This window comes from Schistocerca americana, chromosome 8 (assembly GCF_021461395.2).
Source record: "Schistocerca americana isolate TAMUIC-IGC-003095 chromosome 8, iqSchAmer2.1, whole genome shotgun sequence".
Taxonomy (NCBI): Eukaryota; Metazoa; Arthropoda; class Insecta; order Orthoptera; family Acrididae; genus Schistocerca; species Schistocerca americana.
In genome coordinates, this window is record NC_060126.1 from 279179794 (window position 1) to 279203441 (window position 23648).

Sequence of the window (23648 nt, forward strand, 5' to 3'; positions counted from 1 at the left end):
TGATACGGGCCTGTAATTTAGTGGATTATTCCAATTGCCTTTCTTGAATAGTGGCGTGACCTGTGCAACTTCCCAGTCTCTGGGTACGGATCTTTCGTGGAGCGAGCGGTTGTATACGATTGTTAAGGATGGAGATACTGGATCAGCATACTCTGAAAGGAGCCTAATTGGTATACCGTCTGGACGGAAGGATTTGCTTTTGTTAAGTGATTTGTTTCACTATTTCGAGGATATCTACTTTTAAGTTGCTTATGTTGGCAGTTGTTCTTGATTTGAATTCAGATGCATCGACCTTCTCGGTATTTTCCACATCTTCTTGACATACAAGAAGCTAGCTCATCCAGATTTCTTTCCACTCTATTAATAATTTCATGAAGCAAACTAATTTTACTTTGAAAGATATGTGTGTGTTTTGAAAAGCGTAGACTACTCTCAAAGTAGTGATAATCATCCTTGAAAAATTCAGGTTATCCGGAATAAATAATTTTACTGACTCAGAAAGAAACTGGAAACGCTATCTGGCACTTGAATTGAACAGAATATATTTAGGAATCGGGGCTATCTCGGCGAATCTCGACGATGAAATTCTCGGGTTATGAACCGAGTCAAAACTCATTTTGCAGCAACGTTTCAACAAGTTGCCTACTTGTTATCTTCAATTTCACATGAAGATGACGAATAGGAAACTTGTCGAAACGTTGCTGCGAAACGACGCCATGACTCGGCTCATAACCTGAGATAGCTTCAGCAATGAAATAAAATGTAGTCACACAACGCACATACTTTCATAATTTTATCTAAACGGAAAGAAACATTCCTGCGTGTTATATAGTAGCTATACTAGTTTGCCGAACATGTTATAGTCTTTTGCTTGTAGCGTCCAGCAGGGCGATGGGGCTGTTTCCTAATTTGTTAACAAAAAGTTTAATATAAAAAATTGATAATCCTCAAGTGGAAATTTGAAGTATGATTCTCCCTGTAATTGTAAATGAGTTTACGTATTCCAATACTTCGTAAAAACAGTCACCAGTGCAGCACACGTGGACCAACCTTCAATCAGCACCTGCCACCTAACAGCAGCTGAAAAGGATTGGTTGTTACTAATATTGTTTATTTGCAGGTCACTAAGTGATTGCCTTTTCATGAGAGTACTTGTGAGTCGTGAAGCTGGCTCACGTGATTGTAACAAGGTGACGGCAAGGCAGTGTGGGAAACTTAAGTAGCTGAAATACAAAATAAATGAGAAGTTTCTTCTTCAAATGACGCCGAGAGAAAGGAATTAAAAAGCAGTATTTTGACAGAGAATAACAAGCAGACAGCTTTATAGCGCCGTAGGGGCATTGAAACTACAATTACAAGATTTGAATCGGTAAGCAGAAGAACATCGTCTTGGGGACATGTAATTGTGACTGAAAACTAATCTTTATTCTTCAGGAGAGGGGATTGTGTTTATAGCATCACGAATCAAAATTACGTATGTGAGCTGCAATAAGTAGATTCCGGAGAGTTATACATTAGCAACCTGAGAGCCCTCATCTCACTGTGCCGAAGCACACGACCCGGTACCTGTTCGCACTAAAAAGTGCCAGGCAAACAGCACCATGAAATCTGAAATTACCACAGCAAATAAACTACAATGATGCCACCCAGTTCCTTAAGCGTTGCTCCACATTTTGCGCTTGCACGAGATAAAGGGAGCCTTCTGCTGGAGACTAGGACACAGCATAAGAGTGAAAGTAAGTCAGCGAGTTCAGAATCAGTAACAGAACAGAACGCCTAAATCTCTTTCTATCTGGATGCCCGATGGCTAGCAGCCCGTGAAGGAATTCTAATGGTCGAAAAAGCAAACCAACTCGCTAAAGACTTAAAATCATCATAGTGAGCAACCAAAGAAGCTGATATAGAGCTTGTATCGATTGATCTAAACTGGTTAGAGCGTAATCGACCAAAGTATAGGAAACAGAACTATCACGATCCACAGAAAACAAGATGTTGTTGTTGTTGTGGTCTTCAGTCCTGAGACTGGTTTGATGCAGCTCTCCATGCTACTCTATCCTGTGCAAGCTTCTTCATCTCCCAGTACCTACTGCACCCTACATCCTTCTCAATCTGGTTAGTGTATTCATCTCTTGGTCTCCCTCTACGATTTTTACCCTCCACGCTGCCCTCCAGTACTAAATTGGTGATCGCTTGATACCTCAGAACATGTCCTACCAACCGTTCCCTTCTTCTGGTCAAGTTGTGCCACAAACTCCTCTTCTCCCCATTTCTATTCAATACCTCCTCATTAGTTATGTGATCTACCCATCTAATCTTCAGCATTCTTCTGTAGCACCATATTTCAAAAGCTTCTATTCTCTTCTTGGCCAAACTACTTATCGTCCATGTTTCACTTCCATACATGGCTACACTCCATACAAATACTTTCAGAAAAGACTTTCTGACAAATCTATACTCTATGTTAACAAATTTCTCTTCTTCAGAAACGCTTTCCTTGCCATTGCCAGTCTACATTTTATATCCTCTCTACTTCGACCATCATCAATTATTTTGCTCCCCAAATAGCAAAACTCCTTTACAACTTTAAGTGTCTCATTTCCTAATCTAATTCCCTCAGCATCAGCCGACTTAATTCGACTACATCCCATTATCCTTGTTTTGCTTTTGTTGATGTTCATCTTATACACAAGATATGTGAGGAAAATGAAAGTGCTAAACATTAAGCCACATTTAAACTTTTCAGAGATTTGTTACGTATGTTTCTCTTCCGTTGCAATATCTTTCAAGACTACCTGTAAGCTGACATAAAAAATGTGCCGCTCTCACTCAGCTAATTACGGGGACCGCGACTTGCGTGCTTATAGCAACCCTTACGCTTATTACAAGATGCTCAGCAAATCTACCCATGTGGATGTACTCAGGTGCAGACCATGATATGCGTATCCGCAACTGTAGCATCAGGTACAGCACAAATAAAAGACTTTGATTTTGTCAGAAACAAACCGTTCGCATGATTGTTTACACGGCTGACAGCTGTGTTAACCTAGGGCTGGTCATGACGCTGTAGAACCTACACAAACGCCACACAAGTGGTACTGTTGCTGCTCTTATTTCAACCGGGTCAGATTTAATAATGTGTTCTAACTTGCTAACCAGGCTGTTTCCTCCTTCTCCTCCTATAAGCACCCGATCGTTCTCGTCAAATCTCTGCACAAAGCCCCTCCTTCTCTGTCACATGGCTTAGGTTGGCGCTGGGTCTCACGATGCTTGGGACCTGATGTACTACATTCCTGTTTTCCTTTAGCATTTGGCCTCAGCCCCCTGTGACCGATACCTAAGAGCAACTTCTTTTCTTTCTACGTGACTTTCTACTAACCTAGCCTTGAAGTTTTTCCTACGAGTCTACTGCCCTCTACTCTTAACGAGAACTGTTCTTTTATTTCAGGTAATAGCTCAACTTGACTGATAACTGGGATTTGGAATGTGATTTCTGAGGTTTCCTCCTTTTGCTTACTGCTTGTTATCGTTCCCTGTTCCCAGTGTCTCTTTCTCCCTTCGACCTAATTATTTATAATTCTCTCTGAAGAGGACACAGTTCTCTTGTCCCGACTGCATAATCTACAGCGCCATGGGAGTGTCTTATATCGAACTTTACTCCTCTCACCCCACAATCACCCAGCAGAAACACAGACCCGGAACCCTTACATGTTGCTCCCTCAGTAACACTCACGTTAATGAATCATGGCTCCACTTTTACAGTAAATAGTAAAATATTAACTTCAATAAAGGAAAAATAGTGATCACTTATCTTGCGATAAGTTGCACATCTAACGTTTGGATGGTGGGTGAACGGAAACACGAGAATGTGAACATCACACGTTTACTGAAAGTAAGTCTCAGATAGGAGAAGACACGAAACGAATGAAAACTAAAAATCACGATATTTCTGACAATAATTTTAAACAGGCACTGCGAGGAATTATGAAAAGCACTGTAAAGCATCCAAAACAATAAACCTTTCCACACGGCTGGTGCTAATATTAGACTGCATAGAGCATGCAACCGACCGCCGCTCCTGCTAACAAGCGTTTCAAAGAGCTACACTAAGTAGACTCGTCAGCTCGCCTGGTCATTTTCCAGCTGAAGACGAATCACTTATGAAGTGAGAAAAGAATTTTTATTATGTCTGTTTCGTACGTTTCACGTATAAATGAACATATTATATGCCATCTTACATTATTAGGACGGAAATAATTCTCTTTGCAGGCATCGTAGCGAAATTTACTCGAGACACACCAACAGAACGTATGATAATTAAAATGTCACTACACTTATGAATTTATATTTTGCAGATGAGCTATTATTTAAATGATAAAAATATAGAACATATAATTGTTTGTCATCATAGATTCGTAAAGGAAATGTAAATCATAAACCAGTACTTCAGTGACTTCCATGTTTGCAAACTAAACAGGGATCATGTACTATGCGTAACCTTGAGTACATTAAGCTGCTTCTGACATATTGGTCAGTGTTTGGTAGTGTTTGAAATCCTATCCTTCATTAATGTGAGATGTAGTAATACTGAACGGAAACTCTCCATACACATACACAGCGTTTAGTGCTTAGGAATGTCTAATAAGAATAATGTCACATTTTATCATGTAAGCTATTAGGAAATAAACATATACAAGAACTTCATATTATGCATATTTTCTTAAGAAGTATTTCAGGATCGGCTCACGAATCAATTTTATTCCGACGTAGAAAGGAGTCTATGAAGAAGCCATAAAAATATTTGACTACCTCACCAATGGGCAAAAGGTACTGACAATAATAATCAGGATTTGAAAAAGTTCATCTCCATAGTTTATTCTGCCCTACTTTTGTAGTATCAATAATGCCTCGTTGATCCCTGAGTGTGCGTGCCAGTTAATCAATTTAGAACTTAAGATTGACGTAAAAATTAAAACAAGTAGATAAAAAGCCCTCGTATTTCCAACCAGGTGGCGGTCTTGGCTTACTGCAACCTTTCGCAGAAAGTCATGGTACTCATCTTATTCAGAATAAACATCGCTATACCTCAACACTGCCATTGATCCGGAAAGCAGACCTTTCTCCCTCATTAATAAACGTCGGTAAACTCTACATTCACACGTAAATACGTGTTATTCAAGTAAATTATTTGTGTGAACGAGATTATGTGCTGCCTTTGTATACAATGTGGCATACTACAACTCCAAGCTATGTACTGTGTACACTATGCTGGAGAAAATCAAATAAAAGAATGTTTACTTTCTTCTAGTAATGTCTGCAGAAAGCATATGTTTTCAGAAGATCAGGAACACAGTAACAACGAACCGACGTACTGAATTACAAAAGAAAATTATGATGTCTTTTGATAAAATGTAGTTCATTCAGGAGTTCACAAATCGGTATTTTTGACAACCACAGAATATGCCGGATTTAATACGCCAAAACGACATTAAAAAATTTTTAGAAGATTATTCAACTACATAACGGAAAAGTCAAGGATACTTTATACTACTCAAATGAATCAGGAACTTCACTGTTAGTATTCACTGTTTATTTCTTTCGACACTGCGTTTCGAAGGCTTTAAAACTCTGTCATCACGTTGACTTATGTATGTTAATATGGCGTGTATGTATTGTGTACAGATTTGGTGTAAGATGTGGCATCGTGTGTAGAGGAAAATAATATTATTTCAGAATATGTTTCTGTGGTGATCTTTCACCACAGATTGAACGTAAATGTAAATAGGAAAGTAAAATAGATGAAATAGAATATCTCCAGTGGTCGCAGGGTCTCTTCTCTTTCCAGATACGTCACATACAAACAATCACACTTTGTGAACACTGGGTGAAAAAAGATGGCACCAAAAACTAATAAGTGCAAATCATATAAAGGAAAAACAGCAACACTTTTACGAAGTGCAAAGAAAATATAGCAAAACGAAAACACTATTTCGGAGCAAGTCTCAAAGTGTTGTGGACATCTTATGTAGATGAACAGACATGTTAGTGTAAATATCTCCAATGGTGCACAAATTCTTCTCTATCAAGTTTATAAGAGCAAATTTTGGTTATGCCAAGGTTGTGTAGTTTTGTTAACATTACCTATTACCCTTTGTAATTAAGTAAATGTTGAAGTAATACATCCATAAGAAATTAAAAATATGCTCAATAACATTACCACACTGACACACGCACATACATATATACTCCGTCTTCAGGCCACGAGTGGCCTACCGGGAACATGCGACTGCCGTATCATCCTCAGTGGAGGATGCGGATAAGAGGGGTGTGGGGTCAGCACACCGCTCTCCCGGTCGTTATGATGGTATTCTTGACCGAAGCCGCTGCTATTCGGTCGAGTAGCTCCTCAATCGGCATCACGAGGCTGAGTGCACCCCGAAAAATGACAACAGCGCATGGCGGCCCCGATGGTAACCCATCCAAGTGCCGACCACGCCCGACAGCGCTTAACTTCGGTGATCTCACGGGAACCGGTGTATCCACTGCGGCAAGGCCGTTGCCACCATACATACATACACACACACAAAATTGTTCATAAAGAAAACATGCAAATAACAAACACAAGAAATCCTGCAAAAACCAATAACCAATAGATTGTACCACCCTTGCAGCTTGAGAGAATGTGTGTTTAAATTATACAGGTCTGCGACATAAAAATTGTTTCAAATTTATTAAGTGATTTTTATAGTATATTCAACGCTGATTTCGGGAAACATAGTGAAAAAATTCCGTCACGTAGAGTTATTTCCCAAGCTGCTTGTCTAGTTTTAGCTTTTTTCGATATTTCAGCACTCTAGTGAGTTTGCATTTTGGTTATTTGGATCTGCATGAACTATTATTTAGCCGTTTTTTTTACTAGATACACGTAAAACAAAGAGTAATTAGGAGAAACCAGCAGTACTTTCACGTCATTGCCTGTCCGTCGCACTGCCCCTTCCCCCGCCATCATCAAGCAGTGAGCTTCTGCTATTGTCCTTCATTTCACAGTACCACTTCCCTCTGTGCTGCTCACGTGTTGTTGTTACTAGTGCTTTAAAGTAGTGACTGTTTTCTGGTGTTGTCAAGTTGTTTTATGGACAATGGGCAATGGCTATCAGAGGATGTATAAACTCGCCAGATTGCTTTTGCCTCGTTGTGGTAACTATACCGTTAAAAAGCTACGAGGAAACATTTCCGATTTTGTTGAAAATGTATATTTCGCCTATTTTAGTATAAAGTTAGGCAATCAAGATAAGCCTTGGGCCCCACACAAAGTTTGCTCAGTGTGTGTTGAAGAACTGAGGCAATGATTTCAACTTAAAAGCAGTCTTTACGTTTTGGAATACCAATGGCTTGGAGGGAGCCTCAAAATCATAGTGATGACTGCTATTTTTGGTCTTCCAACGTACGAGGTCTCAATTTGAAAAACAAAAAGGATATTTCTTTCACTAACATTGAATCAGCTATTTGCTCTGTTCCTCATGGACCTGAAGCATTTTCTCCACTCACATCTTGACTACTTCCCTGCAAACCTTGGTGATGTAAGTGAAGAGTACGGCGAAAGATCCCACCAAGACATCAAAGAAATGTAAAGAAGATATCAAGGAAAATGGAACGCCAACATGATAGCGGACTACTGCTGGATGATAAAAAGCGATGATCCTCGATGAGTTCACAGCCGGAAAAGAAATAAAAGAAGCTTGGAGAGAAAGCGAAAGCGTTACTATAAGGACTTATGAGCTTAAAGAGAAATGGAAGTGTACTGGAAATGTAGTTTAGAACATGATTTGTAAATAAAATAAAATTTTATAACGTTGGAAAAAATGTGATAAATCGCTTAAATTTTGTTATTATACCCAAAAATACTACCTTTATGTGAGAAAACCTGGTGTGATGGAAAAAAATTGATTGCATTTTTGAAATCAGAGCTGTAAAGTACATAAAAGTCAGTTATCAAATTTCAGACAACTTTCAAAAAATATTTTTTTGCAGACCTGTGTTATATAAAGTATATCTATCTGCATGAATTATTTCAAATCATAATCAAGGTACCAGTTCAACCATACTTAACATTATACAGATGTAATCAGAGTAATTCACAGCTCTGGCATAAACGAAGTTTTGCTCTCTTACTGGCACTCCTTTCATATTCTATCTCCGAATCCCTACACATAACAATAAATTTACCGTATTGACCATGAATTAATCATCGTATGTTTTCTAAAGGAACAACTGCCTTGTCTGAGTCACGGAACTCAACAGCTACACCCAAAAACGAACAGCTTATAGCCCATATCATCGTCAGAGCAAGTGTACATGCATGTGTCTGTGTCAACATTATTAAGAGTGTATCTTTCTGCATATTCTTAATTTCATGTCAGTGTGGTACTAAATGTTGCGGTGTATGGATATTCTACAAACAAATAAATTTATGGCTCGGTGAAGATGGCAAAGAGTATGAGGTGGGCGACTGACAAGGAAAGAGAGTTGTTTTCCTCCCCTGTCGTTATTGATGTATTATTGAAACGGGTACAGATAAATGCAACTGATTGTTCTACACGCTAGACAATCAATGCCCAATATGAAATGTCGAATACCAAGAGCCTCGTGAGATGGTCGTAGAACATCAGACGTCATAAACGAGAGGTGCCTGTGAGCGCCGGAGTAATGACTTGCCTACTTGAGAAATAGATTATAATTTGTTGATCCGCGTCCGGATAACATTAAGCCGGTCGTTATGTGCTGGGATCGCGGGCAGCAGGTATAAATGCGAGCAACGACGAGAGCGACGGCAGTCTGTCACTGAAATATACGCATTGGACATCATGATTAAGGTGAGTGTTTCTTATTCCGTAGAGTGTACAAACCAGACAAAATACAATGCTAACGTATAGCGCTTTAGAAATATTGTGTTTAAGGTACTCCTAAGGAAAAATTATGGAAAAAGCCGTGAGTAACTGTGCAAAGAGAGAAAATGCGATGTGGTGTTTAGAGAGGATTTACTTATCCAGAAATCTATTACAAAACAATTCAGTTTTTTACATTGCCGGTCAGCTGGTAGTGTGACAATAAGTGACTGTGATAATAATACAACTAAGGTAGAAAACGAAAGTGCCTTTGGAGGGAGTATTAATTATCAACGATACGTAGTGTTATATTCTAGTGCAGGTGGACATAAGTACGCCACTTGTATTAAAACTTTTTCTAGGAATGGTGGCAGTTGAAACAAGTGCGAAGAAAGATGTCTCCACAGTAACATTAAAAATTTTAGTAGCATGTCCTTTTCAAGTGTCAATTTCTGATACAGTCTTGGAATAGAAGGAATGAACACACCTAAAATTTTGCTGGGAACAATGTACATAGAATGGATGGAGGAGGCTTATACGAACTGTGAATTTACGCATCGCACTCGAGTACGGCACGCTGCTTGCGAAGTGCAAGAGCTGTACTCGCATTTATTGAACCTATTTGAAATCTTACTTCTGTCTGCACAAAAACCAGATTTTATTCGGAACGCTTTAGAATTCTTTTATGGTTTGTTGGAGGTGTCACGCAAGGAAGAAAATTTGTTTCCGTATTTCTTGATTCAGCATATATTATAGGAATAGTTAGATAAGATGAAGCGTCAGTACGATTTACTACCAGTGACACAGAACATTTTCAGTCATGGCGAGAATCACAACGTTAAAAAATTAAGCTACTATGTACAATGTCCCAAATTCTTACATTTTGTTCGTTGACCCTACCTGTCGCTCCATCCGAAAAAAAAATTCTGGCGAAAAACTTTAATATTTCGCACGAGAATGTCGGTAAATGTAGCAGACTATGTATTTGCCACCAGAAAGTAGTGGCTGCGTCACCTTCCAACTGGGATAGCGTCATATGCCTTTGTTAACGCGGAATGAAGGGTTCTGTTGTGTTTGGAGATAATAGTTACGTATTTGTCCAAGCAGTGGACTGATGAGGGCTGTGGGGAAACACTTGTCTTTTTAATTCCTTTGTTGTACCTAACTCTCTCGCACCAAAAGGCCAATTTTTCTCTACCTTTCTTGTGTTGTTCACAAAATATTTGTAAGCAGAAGAATCTTAGATCAGATGGTAAAAGTAATGATGTGTGGAATGTAACATGCTGTAAGTATAACAAGTTTTGTCGTAGCTCATATTACCCCAGGGGGGAAATTAAGCAATTTTTAAATAACGAAATAGAGTGTTTATTTCAAAATAAAAAAAGGTTCCATTCAGGAAAAAGGTTATCTTAAAGTCGTTACGATACTTTGTTTGTGCCTGGGTCCACAATCATCAAATTGAGCTTAAAATAATTCCTGGTTCTTTTAATGCTTTTCATTATTCCCTCGTATAGCACAACTTAACGGCACTCCATTGTTAATACAGATCTGTACAGGGGAAGGTATTTATACTACATGTTTCATTGAGCAACAGTTGTAAGTACAGCTACTGGTATTATATTTTGCAGCATGATTTATCATCATATTTTCGATTTCACGTACAGTGTGTTAATAGCTTTTGTACCATCACATGTTCATGGACACTTGAAAAGTCGACTTAGTTGGAATCGGCCAATTCTGATGAACAGACCTTCTTATTCAAGTCACTTACAGCCATGATATAAGTAAACTATGGTATGTACACTATCTAAAATACAAAGTTTTAAAGAACGGACATAAAGTACCTTACGAACTGTTCCCTTTGACTTTCTACATACTTATTTAAATAAAATAATATACTATTATTGTTAATTACTCATTTTATTAAAATTGATTAAAATTTCATGCAGCAAAGCGAAATGCATTATCGTAAAAGAAAAAAGTATTCATTAATATAACTGTAAAACCTCTGGAAATGAGAAAAATATTTTATTTTCTAAATAATGTTTCCAATTTTTGCACTACATTTTAATTTACTGTAAGTACTTGCCTTTTCATATGATTAGTAGTTTTGATTAAAAGAAATATGATATTTCTGTTAAAAATGTTTGATTCAGTTTTTTTTAATCAATATTTCCATTTGCTAATAAATATGGAATTTATTATTACATTCCCAGTTCTAAATGTATTTACATTTTCAGTAGTGTAAGATTATGCATCTAAATTAATTTAAATTCTCCATTTGTCCCTGTCTCTCCATAAATTTTCTTCATCATTCTTCTTTTAATTAATGTCTGAATTTCTAGTGCCCATGTTGCTGGGGTTCTCCCTCTTTTATTCCTTCCTGGCGGCTCCTGTTCCATGATCCGCCGTGGCAGTCTCTCCTGCGACGTTTTCTTCGTATGTGTGAACAACTGAGTTATTGATTTTGTGGAAGACAAAAATCATTTCGTCTTCCACGAAATCAGTAACTGTATTGTGACATCTGTTCTACCTGATGACTTCTCTCGGACTCGGGACCTTTGCCTTTCGCGGGCAAGAGCACTCCCGAGTTTTAATCTGCCAGGAAGTTTCATATCAGCTCACACTCTGCTGCAGAGTGAAAATCTCATTATGAAGTGTACTTTCACGCAAGACAAGAAACCTTATACGTAAAATAAAGCATCTCTGACCTTCTTAAAAAAACTTAGTTTGTTTGCAATGTGATGTGCTTGTAGACGTAACTTGTGAATTTGTTCGTCAGCTGTTGGTTGCTGTCGCGGTGGCGGGTGCCTGTTGGGCAGAAGAGGCGCCAGAGCCGAGGGCCATCTACAGGTCGTCGTCCGCCGTGGGCGATCCAGATAATTGGCATGCCACCTTCAGGTAAGCACCTAGGAGACAGTCTTGGTTTTAGCAGCTTGACATTCTACTCATAGCTGCACTGCCTTCCACTCCTCCTGCCATCTGGTCATCCTAAATATTCTTTCCCTTTTGGTCTTGTTCAAACCACATTTATTGGAATTGTCTTCTCTTATATTGATCTCTAGTCTGGGCCATACCGTATGACATCATGGCTTGCTGTCGATCGATCTACGTATCGAGCTGTAGTGTCTTGGCTGTAGGAAGTCCATTGTGAACGGCCAGGTGACTGGTTGATGAATCTCTGATTTCAGAATGCTTTCGTGGTTTTGCACGAGTTTTGAGACATCAGTCGTGTTACATGAAGAAGCGCTTGTTAACAGCCGCAAGTGATATTCCTGTTTGATCAATATATTCTTATTAACGTTTATAAACCTCCGAAGTGAAGTAGATGACGCTGAGATAGTTAATTTAATATAAAGCACACGGGGTCGCAAATGTCGGGAGATACGCCAAAAGTAGACGACAACTGTCGAAAATGTGACATCACCAGATGACATATCTCACCGCGCATGCAGCGATGCAGCCTGTCGGTGTGTCGCACCTCAACGCCCCAACTCAAGTCAGTTACGTCGGTGTGGCTCCAGACCTACGTGCGCGGCTTTAGCAGGTGGAGCTCAGTTTTCGAATGTTGCGTCTTGTTGACAGTGTTTTTTTGGACTGCGTTAGATAATTATGTTTTTACGTTGGGGTAAGGTTCATTACTTCGTGTACCGGTTCGCTGTCTCTGCTGGTTAACTGCAAAGTACAATACAGTAAAAACTCAACTGCGTCACAAGTAAGTAAGTGTCAGCTTCCGAACTGCATCGTTACTAGTAAAGGACGTACGTGTTGTTGTGGGTTGGCAGGAGAGCCAACACAGTGTTACTAGAGGAGGCCGAAAGGCACGCGTTTTAGCTCACGCAGGCTGGGGTGAGGTCTGGAACAGGACAAGGAAATTAGAATTTAGAAAAACGGACGTAGCTGATGCAATACTTAAATTTAATCAATTAATGATGAACGTCGCTCTTGACGGTACATGATTCACAATATCAATAGTAATTGCATATGGCGCCTTGCTAGGTCGTAGCAAATGACGTAGCTGAAGGTTATGCTAAACTATCGTCTCGGCAAATGAGAGCGTATTTTGTCAGTGAACCATCGCTAGCAAAGTCGGCTGTACAACTGGGGCGAGTGGTAGGAAGTCTCTCTAGACCTGCCGTGTGGCGTCGCTCGGTCTGCAATCACTGATAGTGGCGACACGCGGGTCCGACGTATACTAACGGACCGCGACCGATTTAAAGGCTACCACCTAGCAAGTGTGGTGTCTGGCGGTGACACCACACGTGTCATTTACTAAATAAAGCCTGTAGACAAAAAAAGAAAGGACGAAAGAAAAGAAACGAAATAAGAAGACACTGGGGATAACATTTTGCAACTTTTACGTTTACCACAGATCACAGTTACAAAAGGCATTCAAAACAGAGTATCCTAGCGGAGCGATGTGTAGCACTGCTCCCTACCGGTAAGGGTAGAATCGACATCACCGCACCTGCGACAAGGCAGGTCATTTCATGACGGCATATGTTCAACATCTGGCGTCCATTTTTTGAATATTTCCCGAAATTTGTGGCCACATGTATTTTATATTAATTGTCTCAGAATCATCTACGTCGCTTCATGGTTTTTTAAAACATTGATAGGAATCGCCCTGTGTAATAAATAGCCCCATACTCAGGGAATGGGTTTTGTGGGAGCAGACGCAGCAATGTATTATAGCTCAGCAGTGTCACATGCCCTCACTTCACGGGACACTGCGCAGAAATTTGATGTTTAATCCAGAACATGTGGAGCTTCACACCACCGGCTGGCCTCCCCTTACCGGCCAGGTATTGGCACTCAAAATTTGTTTCTCCCGCAGGATTCTAACCGGCTTACCTCCGAAGCGATCTCTGCTACATGGACTGTTCAATCAATACACAGTAGCGCAAATATATGACAAGTAGACGGTATTCGTACGTCGAAATATTTTGAAACAAACAAGCGATTAACAAAATCGACTTGTCAACTTGTATCAAATATTTCAAGGAGGTCTGTACAGTATGTTACATTAAGCAATCCAAGCCTGAAAAAAAAATTAAGCTTTTACGATTGATTGAGACTTAAGTGGACTGCAGTGCAACAGGTGCTGTTACTTGTGGTTTTATTGACTACATCGAAGAAAAAGGTCCCATCAACCACTTATTAATACCCAGTTTTTGTAATATTCTTCATTCCTCTACCCATAGTGTTTTTTATGCTATAACACTAGCGTAACCACGAGTTTCGAGTTCAGTGGTACCATTTCGTAACTTTCTGTATTCTGGATTTTCAGTCCTTCAGAATTCTTTCATATTTCTAATGTACTACGGCTCTCTTGCTCTTCTCCAAAATATTTCGGTCTAAGCGTTCTCGACTGCAGTGCTGCTAATGAATAGCTGAAGTTTTTATGTAATAAAATATATGTTCAGAAGATTAGAACATTTACGATCTTGATTTTATGCTACTAAATAAATCATTGCTTCAACATAGACAAAGAAAGGGAGGAATAATTTTCATGGTTTTCCCGTCGAAGTCTGCTACTGGCATCACAGTTCACAGTTAGGAACTTTGCGGATGACAAAACATCACATGACTGCCAACAGGCAATTATTTACCTATTTGTACCTCATATGAATGCACACATGTTAAATAAAAGAACGCGCAGCGCTATTGCTTGTTTGTCCCATTGCTTCAGATCAAGAAAATAGTGATGGCCATACCAAGAAGTGAAGAAAACTCAGCCATTTAAGAAATGCTTTTGTATTACATTAGTTGCTACATGAAAATTCATATTGTGTCCATGAATAAAGCAAGCAAAGTTCTCGAAAAAAAATTAATAATAACTGTGACAGGTGCACACAAAAATGTATTGCATTCTGTTGTTTGTCTTTAGAGAAAACGACAGTAATATTTGCTTGTCGATATCATTTCTTTGTTTTCGAAAAAATCAAATGAAGCATAGCTCATAGGCTGTGAGAAACATACTTTAATAATGAAGTGTTTATTTTCCATTTCGTTCCAGCTATAACTCTCCAGATGGGACAGTGCGTGAAGAGTCCGTGTTGGTCAAAAAAATCGACGACAAGTTGGTGCCAGACATTAAGGGTCGCTCTTCATGGGTTGATAAGCAGTCGGAGAAGACAATCGAGTTGACGTACGAAGCCAACGAACAAGGATTCAGTGCTGAGGGAGAACACATCCCCAAGCCGGAGCCACCTGCGGTGAGTCTCTCTGGGGATGCACAAGGATGAACGTGTGTACATCATTCAGCCCAGTTAAGGACTTGTACAAAAACAGGCGACTGGGATTTGTGCAGATAACAGCATTCAGGAGTACACGTTTGTAGAAATACTACCATAACTTGAAAGTTCGTTCTAAAAATCAGTCAACATAAACCAGCTATTTTTCCTAGCCTGCAGGGTCAGTTAAGCCACTAGAGTTCGGAAGGTTTTAATAACTCGGATGAAGTTTTTTGATAAAATTTGTACAATAGGAAAAACGACATTTGTGTATTAATGTATTCAGTAGAGATATGTCATTCTATTTTACTGCGATGGGGGGAGTATTAAAAATAATCATCAGATGACAGAATCGGTTTAGATTAATGGACGTGATAAACGATAGTGAAATTGAAACGAAAAGCTTTAAAAATGATCGCTTTATGTTTAAGAATTGTGGTGAGGTCTTTATGAGATACACTTTGGGTGGGGTTCGGCGTGACAGAGAATGGGAGCGTATTAGATAACAGAAGGCGTTAAGGGTGAATATCTATTCACACATTTAACTTATTTGACACTCGCATCAAAACATCAGTAACCTAAACACGCTCCATGTTTCGTCAGACTGTTGCTATTACTGAGTTAAACGAGAAAAACTTTGCATCATTTAGGTACGAAATGCAAACTTGTAAGCGTAACTTTCAGCAGTTTACACAACACTCTTCAAAAATTTTTATTTGACTTTACACAGTGTCCTAGGTGGAACGGTTAGTACTCGAGTATACAACAGGAACGATAATTTGAAGCAAAAACTTTGTGTGGACTTATGCTGTGTTCCGAACTCTTTCCGAAATAGGAAAGATTTAATGTATATTGTTATTAACCTTCCGTTTTATTCAATGCCCGATCACGTTTACACAAGTACAACAGTTAGTAAATATTGCAACAATGGTCTTACAGAATATCACTTCAAAAACACGTATCTGTTACACATTCACATCTGAAGATTATCACACACGACACAATACAACTGCTGTACAGTCCGCAATAAATGTTCGAATACATCAACGTCAATTCTGATGCATTAGTGCACTTTTGGCAGAACACCTGTTGCCTCCGCACTTTCCTTGCGTATTAACCTTTGGTTTCTACACCTCAGACCTCATCCAACCCCACAAACGTGGCGGAAGGTGTGTCCATATTGGTACTAACACTATCAATCCAGCGATCGGGATAAATGTGGTTGAAATGTACCCTCACACGCACATTAATTGTGTTCTGTGTCGCAATCCATTCAAAATAGGGCATAAGTTCATCTGAAGTTTTTGGCTTCAAATGAGCGATCTTTCTATAACCCTGAAAAATTAACAATTTCTTCTGGGACACCCTGTATAGTAATAACAATATGTTTTTATTCTAATTTTGCTAGGTCTTAATCAAGCTATAGACACGTTCCGCCTTCTGGTCTCAATTTCTGCTCACCTCTAAAGTGCTGACGATGGTTTATTGCAGGTGCCGGTCCAGGTGGAGTCCGGAAAGCAGACGGTGGTCGCAGCACATCCCGTGCCACCTCCGTCGAGGGTTCCTCTTCCCCCACCACCCCCGCCTCCTTCGTCCACCAAGAAGAACGTCGGTCACAGGTTCTTCGAGTGAGCGTCCGGTAGTAGCAGCTGGCTCGAATCGCTGTAAGCGTCATCTGGGAAGGTCCTGCAACTGGTGAGGGCAAGACGCCCTGGTCCCAGAGGACATCACGGCGAAGGCGGCGATGCTCGACCACAACGGACTACGGCCTTTACCTTGGACATCGTAGAGCAGTAGTAGTTACTATGTATAAGCAAGCAACTGACGAGATGTACAGAGCAGCAGATTTGGGGTCAGAGCCGTTCGTTGCAGATGTACAATGATTCTCTACATGCAATAAACCCTTTCTAACACTACAACATCAACAGAATTTTAATAAACCTTGCCTCTGCCAATGACAGTCCATTTCTTCCAGAGCAATAGTGTCGTCTGATGTAAGCACTTGTATGTCAGTTTTAACGGTTTCCTGCTCCCAGGGTCAATATCATTGTCAATATAAACCCACTAGGCGCAGTTATAGGTACATACAGCAGGAGTAAAAATGCTTTGATGAAGCTGCACGTCGTTCCCTTGGTTGACTGAGCAGTATGCTTTCCCTTTCCCACAACTAAACGACACCAGATTGTGTTAGTTTGCATTATACACACAGTAAATTATTCGTTGATATCCAGCTGACGTAATCAAGGAGACTAGATGATCTGTGCTCGCAAGATACTTTTCACTGAATCCTCATAAGTGCAGAGAAACGACATTCATGTACCCGTTATCTTTTTCTCATCTGTGTAGTCTTATTGCTTCCACCTTTCTCCTAGATACTGTGGAACGACAGTAGCTAGTGTAATCGGCCATATCCGACTATTCTTTTGTTTATCTTTGGTATTCGTAATTGCTTCACTGACACGTAGAGATGTTAATTAAGACCAATTAAAACAAGAACCATGGTTGCGATTCCATTTCAGTTCACTCAAAAAAAAAGTTTGCTAGTTTAAAGAAATTAGCGTTTTGTGTGAATAACGCTACATATGTGTACAGGGTGCGAAATATGGCAATTGTCCCTGAATAAGGAAAAGTGTGAAGTTATTCACATGAGTACTAAAAGAAATCAGCTACATTTCGATTACACATTACGCCACACAGATCTGAAGGCTGTAAATTGAACTAAATACTTAGGGATTACAATTACAAATAACCTAAATTGGAACGATCACATAGATAATATTGTGGGTAGAGCAAGCCAAAGACTGCGATTCATTGGCAGGACACTTAGAAGGTGCAACAGGTCTACTAAAGAGACTGCTTACGTCAGGCTTGACCGCCCTAAGCCGGCCGGTGTGGCCGAGCGGTTCTAGGCGCTACAGTCTGGAACTTCTCGACCGCTACGGTCGCAGGTTCGAATCCTGTCTCGGGCATGGATGTGTGTGATGTCCTTAGGTTAGTTAGGTTTAAGTAGTTCTAAGTCCTACGGGACTGATGATCTCAGCACTTAAGTCCCATAATGCTCAGGGCCATTTGAACCATTTGTCCGCCCTATTCTGGAGTACTGCTGTGCGGTGTGGGATCCGCATCAAGTGCGACTGACGGATGACACTGAAAAAGTAGAAAGAAGGGCAGCTCGTTTTGTACTATCGCGAAATAGGGGAAATAATGTCACAGTCATGATACATGAATTGGAGTGGCAATCATTAAAACAAAGGCGTTTTTTCGTTGCGACGGGATCTTCTCATGAAATTTCAGTCACCAGTTTTCTCCTCTGATTGAGAAAACATTCTGTTGGCACCCGCCTACATAGGGAGAAACGATCATCACGATAAAATAAGAGAAATCAGGGCTCGCACAGAAAAATTTAGGTTTTTCCCGCGTGCCGTTTGAGAGTGGAATGGTAGAGAGACAGCTTGAAGGTGGTTCATTGAACCTTCTGCCAGGTACTTGCTTGTGAATAGCAGAGTAATCGCTTAGATGTAGATGTAGAAGAAAAATTCACGCACTCGGACTTCGCAGCGCGATTTCCAACATTCCGACATACTGGCTACACAAAATTTCATACTGCACAAATTTCGGGCAGTAAATGGACTTTAAAGATCGGCAATCCTGCAAAAGGTTGAGGGTTCGATTCTGCGTCGAGGTTTATTTGTTTTTATTTGCTAAAAGCAGTCTGCGTGGTACGGTATGTGGCGTCTTAATCGTCATACGGCGAATATTGTGGGCCTTCTACAAAACATTTGCAGTTAAGTACTACGAACACAGAAATACAATAGTTTTCATTGGTAAGCTTTCAAAGAAGCCTTTTGCACGTCGTAGGCGTGATTTTGTTTCGCGCCACTGAATATAATAAATTCCAAATTGTTTTCTGTGTACCCTCCCCCAATCGTACCATCGAAATTATTTGCTAGCCCTGCTGGTGGTGTAACGCTCTACAGAAACGTAATGGACTGGAAAGTGAGAAGAATAATAGTAGGAATTAATCGATGGAACCATTGGGGGAGGGTACACACAAAAGAGGTTGGGAATCTAGTAGATTCAGTGGTGCGAATCAATTCGCGGTCGCTATGTGCAAAAGGTTTCTTTAAAAGCTGACCACTGAAAACGATTGTATTTCCGTTTCTGTGTTCACAGTACTTAACTGCAAATGTTTTGTAGAAGACTCACTGTAATAGTTGTATGATGATTAAGAGGCCACGTATAAAATTTTTTTTTGTTTCAGAGAGATTAAATTTTTTATGTAAATCATGTAGTGTATAAATAAATAACTTGGAAAGAATATAATCAATCACCAACTGCTAATCACCTACAACAGGGTTTTAACAGATAAAAATAGGAAAATAACCAGAACTACTGGATATTCCATTCACCCCACAGATAAACCACCAGCTGTGCACATCAATAAACAAAAAAGGCAGTACGAGAATCTAATTTGAAATACGTTGATCAGAAGAGCTATGAAATAAAAAAGTTATCAGTTTACTTGCAGAAAAATGAGAAAAATAGGCTACTTCATGCAGCAAAATAAATTGGTGAAGGAGAGGAGATGTTGGACATACAACACAAAATACAATGCGGTATATAGCCCTGACACAGATTTAGCAAAACGTTTGCAGTCGTATTTCAAAGACTAAGTAACATATATAACTATCAGAGCAACAACAAACTGCTAGACAACCGTCCAGTTATTACTATTGTGCTGTAAAAAGAATCAGTTTTTTTCGTGGATCCCACTGCAGGTACTAAAGATTTCATTAATATCATCTTGAGTTCCATCCACAAGCAACAATGTATCGTCAACATACTATTCGTATTAAACTGTCTTATTCATTGCAGAGCTGTAGAGTAAACAATTAATTACTGTATTGAATTTTCTTACATGGATACAACAAGGTAAGATAATCTGAATATGTAGCCTCCAGGAAGCTCATTAATCAAGCTCTTTTTAAACGAAGTAGATCCACAAAACTATGAGGACTTTTCGATCTTAAGTTTAGCGCATATGGTGACGTATAGGCAACAGAGCCTAGCGGAGAGACTGTATGAATTAAGCATTATTCAGCAGGTAGCAGTTAACAACCGTATTGATATACGATGAATCGCATTATACACAAAGAGAGGAGGCAAGCCAAAACCTTATGGTTTATTTAATCCCAAATCTTCCGAAGCTCTTTTAAATTCTCACTCTAACCCAGGATCCTATATCTCGTCCATATCGACTCTAATTTCTTCTTCTTGCATGTCAACAAAGAACTCCTTCCCCTCATCGTGGTCTTCCGCATATAAGCCCTCTCCTCTGCGTTTACTAGTTTAATTCCCATTGCACTCTTAATGTTATTGGCCCTGCTTTTAATTTCATTGAAGGTTGTTTTGACTTTTCTGTACGATGAGTCAGCCTTTCGTAAGAGCATTTCTTTTTCGATTTATTCACTTTCTTTCTGCAGCAATTTCGCATTGGCGTCCCTTCACTCCATACTTATTTTATTATTGAGTGATTTATATAGCCTTATTCCTACCTTTCCAGGAACATCCTTATGCTTCCTTCTTTCGTTGAACAACTGGGGTATTTCATCTGTTACCCAAAATTTCTTCAAAGTTATTTGTGTTTGCCTTTCCGGGCTATGTGATTATGGTTCAAATGGCTCTGAGCGCTATGGGACTTAACTTCTGAGGTCATCAGTCCCCTAGAACTTAGAACTACTTAAACCTAACTAACCTAAGGACATCACACACATCCATGCCCGAGGCAGGATTCTAACCTGCGACCGTAGCGGTCGCGCGGTTCCAGACTGTAGCGCCTAGAACCGCTCGGCCACTCCGGCCGGCGGCTATGTGATTGCACTCATAAGTTATGTCCATATCTGTTCAACAGAACTGCCTACTGAGATATTCCTTACCGCAATATCCACATCTTCAGCAAACTTTAAACGCATCTTATAATTCCTTACTACTTTAGTGTCTCATTTCCCTGCTCACTTGTTCTGCCGTGTGATGCTATCAAACTGCAGTCCACTCTTCGTCATTACTAAATTGTGATGTGAGTCTGTATCTGCATTTCTGTCTGAGCATGATGTAACAAATGTTCTATCTTCCCGTGCCTCTACTCATTTTCCAAGTATACCTCCTCCTCTTGTGATTTTTGAACAGAGATTTCCCTGTTACCACCTGAAATTTATTGCAGAATTCAAGCAGTCTTTTTTCCTGTCACATTCCTACAGCCAAGCCCATATTGTACCATAACTCTGTCTTCTATTCCTTGCCCTACATCCATAACCAGACCCACATGATTACTGGATTTTTATTTCCCTTTACATATTGAATTAAGCGCACAATATCCTCATACACCTTCCCTGTCTCTTCTTCTCCTGCTTACAACATCGTAAGGACTCAAAACAGAAATTTATCAGTAGAGATTTGAACACGTGCTTAAATTACAGACGGAAGATAGAACCGATTGCTTAATAGTAGCATGAATCCTTTCCGATATTAGTATAAATGCGACATGCGAAATAAGGTTTCACAGACGTCAAAAAAATATAAATACCAGCAGAAACACAAGTCGTTACCTTTGAAAGTGAGCGAACTATTGGTAAGCCGGTGCATTGGCATGAGGCTGCGTTCTCACTGTTTGACAATGTAAGAGCAGTGCTAAATAATATATTACTTTTGCGATACATTGTGGTTTCCTTTTGTATCCTATGGCGATGTATAAGTTCGAAATTTGGCTCAAAGGCACCTATAACATTCCTCTGTAACGGTGCAAAAGCGTGGCGCCCTGCTGCGCCAACCGCGGACTTGGCGATGCACGCGAAAAAAAGGAACACATCAGAAGTTCATGCGGGGAAAGGTGTAATGTTGACGTCACATTCACGCCAAATTTCGTCACGACTCTGGCCAACGCCACTGTGACGTTCACACAAAGGGAAGGTCATCACGCCCCATATTACTCACACTTAACCGCTTCCTGGTTGCCTTTACGATGGAGGTCACAACCGCGTCACAAAGCGTTGAACTCATGTGATTGCCTTACGGGTGACCCTCAGAATTGACACTAAAAGCCTTCAGGAGACGGCATAAAGAGCGTAAAAGAAACCACACCTTCGATTGGGGCGTTGATTCCCACACGTTTTGCGGGCGCAAACGACGTTCGGCATTGCTGACAACTTCTTGGCGATTTAACCCTACTCGAAGGTCACCATGTGGTTGAAACACCACTGAAAGAGATGTGACACCTTTGGAGAGCAATGCGGCTGCAGTTTTGACTCGGGTGGAGCCACTAGAGACGTTCAAAAACATTCGACGAAATACGAACTTGATCCGAAGCAGCAAATGGTGTTGCCCTTCTGTGGCCTGATCACGGATGGGTGCAATGTTGACAAGTGCGTGAAAAAAACAGCAAAGGATCCACCTAAGACCACCCCTCCATTATAGCAACACCCTTGGTGCCACCCAGTCACCTTTGTTGAGCACGTCCAAAATGAACGTGTTCACTTGGGTTGCAGGCGTTCGATAACAGAGTGGGGCTGAATCACACAGTGAGTGTTATTAGTGTCGAGTGTTGTTAGGAATGTCCTGTTCTCTATTGCACTGCGACTGTACTTGTAGTTTTCGATCGTGAAATGTGTGGGAAATATCGCTCCAAGCGAAGGGTGATTCCATTGACACCCTGAGGGCTTTTAGTGTCGATCTGAGTGGCAGTGTTTCCGAAATGTTTTCCCCTGCCACCCATAACAAAAACGCTTTACTCCAACACTTAATGTCGCAGTTATGACCTTGATTTCAGATGCGTCAAAAGAAGGGGTAAAATGTGAGTAACAAGGGATGTGCCGAACTTCCCATCGTGAGACAGGTCTGCGATCGAATTGGGCAGAATTTTGGAGAAATATCGTTTGAATATGGTATCATTAGCCCATCATACATGTAACAGGAAGTTCTGAGCTTTGGTAATATTTTTCGCATCTGTTGACACCTTACTGTCTGAAGCGTTGCCGAGCCAGAAGCAGACATCGCAGGGCGCCACGCTTTTGCACCATCACAGAGAAAGGTCGTAGGCATCTTTGAGCCAAATTTTATATTTATGCATCCCAATGGAGGACAATTGCAGGGCTTCAAAAAAGTGATACTTTTTTGTGCAGTGTAGGAGCAAGTTGCTGCGACGACTATGACAACTCGGCCAACCACACGACTGAATACGAGGGGTAGTATGATGTGACAGAGCTGGCTATTTTATAAGAAAGACGAGGGCTTCTTATGCCAATGACTTTATTTTGTGATACGTGAGATTGATAATTTAGACTCTGGCGAACATTTGATGAGAATGTGCCTCTCTAAACGTTTTTCTGTGTCAAAATAACGCAGTAATGTGTGCTGAATAAGAACATCGAGAAGTAGAATTGATGGCTCCAAAGATTGTGGGAGAATGCGGAAATCTAGGGTGTATCAAGACTGCGAGCAATCTTATCCATAATATTCCACTGTTTGTAATATAAAT

At 40.2% G+C, this 23648-nt stretch overlaps 1 pseudogene; it reads right to left on the minus strand.

Moving 5' to 3' along the window:
• Positions 1-6440: 6440 nt before the first annotated feature.
• LOC124546086 lies at positions 6441-6558 on the minus strand (annotated as a pseudogene).
• Between the last annotated feature and the right edge of the window lie 17090 nt (positions 6559-23648).